The sequence below is a fragment of the Equus quagga genome, chromosome 7, assembly GCF_021613505.1.
Source record: "Equus quagga isolate Etosha38 chromosome 7, UCLA_HA_Equagga_1.0, whole genome shotgun sequence".
Classification (NCBI taxonomy): Eukaryota; Metazoa; Chordata; class Mammalia; order Perissodactyla; family Equidae; genus Equus; species Equus quagga.
In genome coordinates, this window is record NC_060273.1 from 16,256,576 (window position 1) to 16,262,575 (window position 6,000).

At 30.7% G+C, this 6,000-nt stretch overlaps 1 protein-coding gene across 1 annotated transcript in view; it reads right to left on the reverse strand.

The window, feature by feature from the left end:
* LOC124241987 (phospholipid-transporting ATPase ABCA3-like) overlaps positions 1–6,000 on the reverse strand; it is a 211,595-nt gene that overhangs the window by 22,822 nt on the left and 182,773 nt on the right. The gene's annotated exons all lie outside the window — the stretch shown is intronic.

Below are 6,000 nucleotides of genomic sequence, written 5' to 3' on the forward strand. Positions count from 1 at the left end.
AGAATTCTGGACATCGATTGGTCACTTGAGTAGATGCCAAAAATAACAAGTGACTAATGTTATAAAGTATTTTAGCCTCTCTCTATAGAGTACATAAATATTCTCTCACCTCTAAGGAGTAAAGGACAATCTTCCTGGATAAAGAGTAATATAATTCCCTAGCTGACAAATTGTTGAAGGACACCATATGAGTGGAGTGGGAAGATAAAAACCGAGAAAAATGTGTTGTAAATGCATGAATACTATTTAAAAATATTTATCTTCCAGTTCAGCATGTGTATTGACCAATAAGAGTAGAATAGCAACCAACTAGATTGAATACAAATCGTAAAGAGTGTGGCCATCTTGTGCATAATGGCTGAATACTAAGTCTCTCTACACGGTCTAGAGAAAAGTCAACCTGCTGTCTGCTGTTTTGGATTGCCTTCTTATACATTCTCCATATTTCCGATAAAAGTGTCTTGATTTTCACATCATCTCTGAATAATGAGTTTAGTTTCTTCCTTTCTAATCTCATCTCCTTTATTTGTACCTATTACTGCACTGACCAGGACCTTAGGTGTAATGTGGATTTTAAAGGGAATGTTTTAAATGATTCAGCACTGAGTACAATATTTGTTGTATATTTTTTGCAAATACCCTTTACAAAGATATGGAAGATTTTTCCTACTTATTAAGAAATGTTATTATGAATCACCATTGGATGTTTTTGAATGACATTTTTGCATATATCAAGATTTTCCCCTATTAATTTATTAATATGCATTGCATTAATAGACTTTCTGAGTCTTATTATTAGTCCATTAAGTCTACTCTGCATTACTAGGAAAAATCCAGTTTGATTATAATGAATTACTTTTTCCTTTCTTTTATTAATTCTAAATTTCTTTTCTTCTATTCTTTTTTATGTATGATGTCAAAGTTATACTAACTTCGTAGAATGAATAGAGAGGCTATTTTTCCTCCCAGTCTCTAAAAGGGTTTGTATTAGATTAGAATTCTATTTTTCACATATTTCATAAAACTTACTAATACAGCAATATGGGCCTCATGTTTTCTTTGTAGAAAGATTTTTAACTAACGATTAATTTCTTTAATGGTTCATAGGACCATTTACATTTTATAATTCTTCTTGATAAAGTGTTGGGAAGTTATTTTTTATACAATTCTATCTAATTATTCTAAATATTCAAACGTGTCATCTTAAAATTATTTATCAAATCATCTTGTCTCTTTTAATGTCTGCAGCATCTATATTTATGTCTCCATTTTATTCCTAAGACTGTTTATTTGGACCTTTTGTTTTCTTTATTAAATTACCAGAGTCGTGTCAACGTTATAATCTTTCCAAAGAACCAATCTTTGGCTCTTCTAGTGCTCTCTTTTATTTTTGTTTCCTGTTTCTTTAGTTTCTACTCTTATCCATATTATGTAATCCCTTCTACTTTTCTTGGATTTATTCTGATTTTTTATATTTTTTTCAATTATTTTATTGAGGTCATAATAGTTTATAACATTATGTAATTTCAGAGGTACATTATTGTTTATCAGTTTCTGTATAGACTGAATCGTGCTCACACCAATAGTCTAATTTTTATCTGTCACCCTACTTCTGAGCCTCTTTACCCCTTTTGCTCACCCCCAACCCCCTTCTCCTCTGGTAACCACTAACCTGTTATATATATAATATATAACATATATAATAAATATAATAAATATAATAATATATATATATGTTTGGTTTATTCTTTGTCTAGTTACTTTTATGTGTATTTCTCAAATTCCAAATGTATGGTTCTGTTAGTTTTTACTAACCTAATGAAATGAGTTGGGAAATATTCTCTCTTCCTTTATTTTCGAAAATATTTTGTATAGTATTGGTATTTTTTTTCCTTAAAAGTTTATAAGAATGTACCAGCGTAATGATCTGGGTTTTAGCTATGCCATACCTCCAAATTATAGCCTGTCCTTAGGATAAAAGCAATAAAAATAAGAAACTCACACTTTTTCATTCCAAGTGTGAACTCCCTTCTAGTTTCTGCCTACTTTTAGTCATTGTGAAGTACATTCAACTTTTTAAAAATTGGTCCATAGTTTATAATTGTTAAGTGTTGGAGGATTGGTCTGATATAAGTTCCTCCACGTTTGTAGGTAGTAGAAAATCAGTAAAGTTTTGTCATCTTGGATGGTATAAATGTTGCACATCATTAGATTTATTTCTGACTATGTGAGTTTTAGTGGTATCTTCTTAACCATTTTAGTGGTTATCTTCTTAAATTTCATTTTCTAAATAAAACCTATTTTTGTATATCAATTATATCACTAACCTTGCAAAATTCAGTCACTAGTTTGCACAGGTTATCTGTAATTATTTTAGATTTTCTATGTACACAAAAATGTCATCTGCAAATAATGACATTCTATTCCTTCTTTTTCCAGTCCTTACAACTTTATTTTCTTGCTTATTGCAATGACTAAAACCTTAAGTCCAATGTTGAACATAGAAATGACAGATAGCATCCTTGATTCATGCCCAAATGCAAATGGAAATCTTTAGATAACACCAACCTTATATGAAAAAATCTTTTAGTGAATGCAAAGGACTATTCCTTAACTTTTTATATCAGGCCAGCATAATGTTGCTATCAAAATCTAAGAACGTTATAAGAAAGGAAAATTACAGGTCAGTCTGTCTCACGGACATTAACACAAAATTTTGTTATAAACTATTAACAAATTGGATCCAGAAATATATAATAAGGGATAATACAACCAAGTTTGGTTATTATAGGAATACGGAGTTGGTTTAACATTAAAAATTAATTATTGAATATCACCACATTAAGCAGAAAAACTACATGATCATCTCACTAATGCAAAAGAAAAAAGTATTTTTTAAAATTTAAAATCTGTGCATTATAAAAACTTGGAAATGAAAGTAATATCCTTAATCTTATCTATGTGTCTACAAAAAAATCAATGGCATATAGTTGTTCATATATCTTTTTAAATTGTAAAATATACATATTTATCATTATAACTACTTGTAAGTGTACGATTCAGTACAATAAATATATTCAATACAGGCAACAAATATATTTACATTATTGTATAATTATCATCACTACCTATACCCAAAACTTTTTCATTCTTCCCAACAAAAACTCTGTACCCATTAAATAATAACTCTCCCTGCTTTCCTGTCCCCTATTCTGGTAACCTTTATTCTACTTCTGTCTATATGAATTTTCCTATTCTAGGAAGTGGAAATATACAATATTTGTCCTCCTGTGTCTGGCCTATTTCACTTAGCATAATGTTGTCAAGTTCCATCCATGATGTGGCATATATAAAAATTTTATTCCTTTTTTGTGGCTGAATAATATTCCATTGTATATATGCACCACATTTTGTTTATCCATTTATCTGTTAATGGACACTTGGATTGTTCCCACATTTTAGCTATCATGAATAATGCTCCTATGAACACTGGTATACAAATATCTTTTTGAGTCCTTGATTTAAATTTTTTTCACTACATACCCAGGAGTAGAATTGCTAGGTCATATGGTAGTTCCATCTTTAACCTTTAGAAAAACTCCCAGACTCTTTCCCACAGTAGTGTCACCATTTTACATTCCCACAAGTAATGCACAGGGTTTCTAATTTCTCCCCGTTCTTGCCAAAACATGTCATTTTTAAAAAAATAATCACCATCATAATGGGTGTGAAGTAGTATCTCATTCTTGTTTTGATTTACATTTCCCTAAGGACTAATGATGTTGAGCATCTTTTCATGTACTTCTTGGCCATTTGTATATCTTCCCTGGAGAAATGTCTACTCAAGTTCTTCGCACATTTTTTTATTTAGACATTTGTCTTTTTGTTGTTGAGTTATGAGTCCGTTATATTTTCTACATACAAGATCTTTACTAGATACATGATTTTCAAGTATTTTCTCCAATCTGTAGGTTTCTTTTCAATTCCTTGATAATATTCTTTCATATGTAAAAATTTTTTATTTTGATGATATCTAGTTTATATACTTTTTCTTTTGTTGCTTGTGCTTTCAGTGTCATGTCTAAGAATTCACTGCCAAATCCAAAGTTACAAAGATTTACCCCTTTTTATTCCAAGAGCTTTATGGTTTCAGCTCTTATATGTGGGTCATTGATATATGTTGAGTTAATTTTTATGTATGGTATCAGATAGGATCCAACTTTCACTCTTTTGATGTGGATATTTAGTTTTCACAGTGGTATTTGTTGAAAAAACTGTCTTTTCCCCCATTGAATGGTCTTGGCACCTTGTAGAAAATTAATTTACCATATATGTGAGCATTTAATTCTGGGCTCTCTATTCTATTTCATTGGTCTATATGTATGTCCTTGTGCCAGTACTTGTTTTAATTGCTGTAAGTTGTGAAGTCACGAAGTCTGAGATCTTTAACTTTATTCTTTTTCTAGATAGTTTTTTCTAGATTGGTCATTCTGGGTCCATCACAATTCCATATGAGTTTGAGGATTGGCTTTTTCATTTCTGCAGAAAAAATGCTGTTAGAATTTTTATTGGGATTGTGTTGAATCTGTAGATAGCTTTAGGTAGTGTCATCTTAACATTGCTAAGTCTTCTAATCCATGGACACATGTGTCTTTCCAGTTACTTAGATTCTCTTTAATTTCTTTCAGCAATGTTTTGTAGTTTTCAGCACACAAATTTTTTACCCCCTTGGTCAGAATTTTTCCTAAGTAATTCTTTTAGATGCTATTATAAATGGAATTGCTTTCTTAAACTCATTTTCAAGTTGTTCATTGTTGGTGTATAGAAACACGACTGATTTTTGTGTATTAATCTCATAACCTGAAACTTTGCTTATTTTTTTCATTAGCTGTAGTAATAGTCTTGTGGATTGTTTGGGATTTTCTATACATAAGATCATGCTATCTGTGACTAGCAATAGTTTTGGTTCTTTCTGTCCAATTTAGATGGTCCAAAATTTTCATTTTGCATCCAATTCCTCTGGCTAGAACTTCCAGATCAATGTTGAATAGCAGTGATTAAAGGAAGCATGCTTGTCTTCTTCATGATCTTAGGCAGAAAGCTTTCAGTCTTTCAACATTGAGTATAACTACGGGTTTTTCATAAAAATCCTTTATCATTCTGAGGAAATTACCTTCTATTCTAATTATTTGGGTGTTTTATCATGAAAGCATGTTGAACTTTGTCAAATGCCTTTTCTGAATGAATTGAAATGATCATGTGGTTTTTAAAATTATTTAAATGGGGTTTATTACATTGCATTATTTTCTGTTGTTGAAACACCCCTGCATTTCTGGGAAAATGCCTCTTGGTCATGGTGTAATCCTTTTAATTGCTGTTGGATTTGGTTTGCTACTATTTTGTTGAGGACTTTTGCATGCACATTCATAAGGGATATTGGCCTCTAATTTTATTTTCTTGTGATATCTTTATCTGGCTTTTTTACAGGATAATGCTAGCCTCATAAAATAAGTTATGGAAGAGTTTTAGAAGAAATCATGTTAACTCTTCTTCAAAAATTTGGTAGAACTCAGCAGTGAACCTCTGATTCTGGGCTTTTCTTTGTTGGGAGGTTTTTCATTATTCCTTCAATCTCTTTACTTGTTAGACGTCTATTGAGAATTTCTATTTCTTCTCAAGTCAATTTAGATCATTTTTATGTTCTATGAATTTGTTGATTTCATCTCAGTTATCTAATTTTGGGTGTACAATTGTTCATAGTCTTATCTTATACTCCTTTTCTTTCTAGAAAATTAGTAGTAATGTCCTCCCTTTCACTTCTGATTTTAGTTATTTCCATCTTCTCTCTTTTTTTCTTAGTCAGTCTAGCTAGAGGTTTCAAGTTTTGTTGATCTTTTCAATGAATCTACTTTTGGTTTTGCTGATTTTGTTTTCCTATTTTTTCTTTCATTTCTCTCTACTCTAATCTTTACTGTTTCCTTCATTCTGCCAGCTGCACCT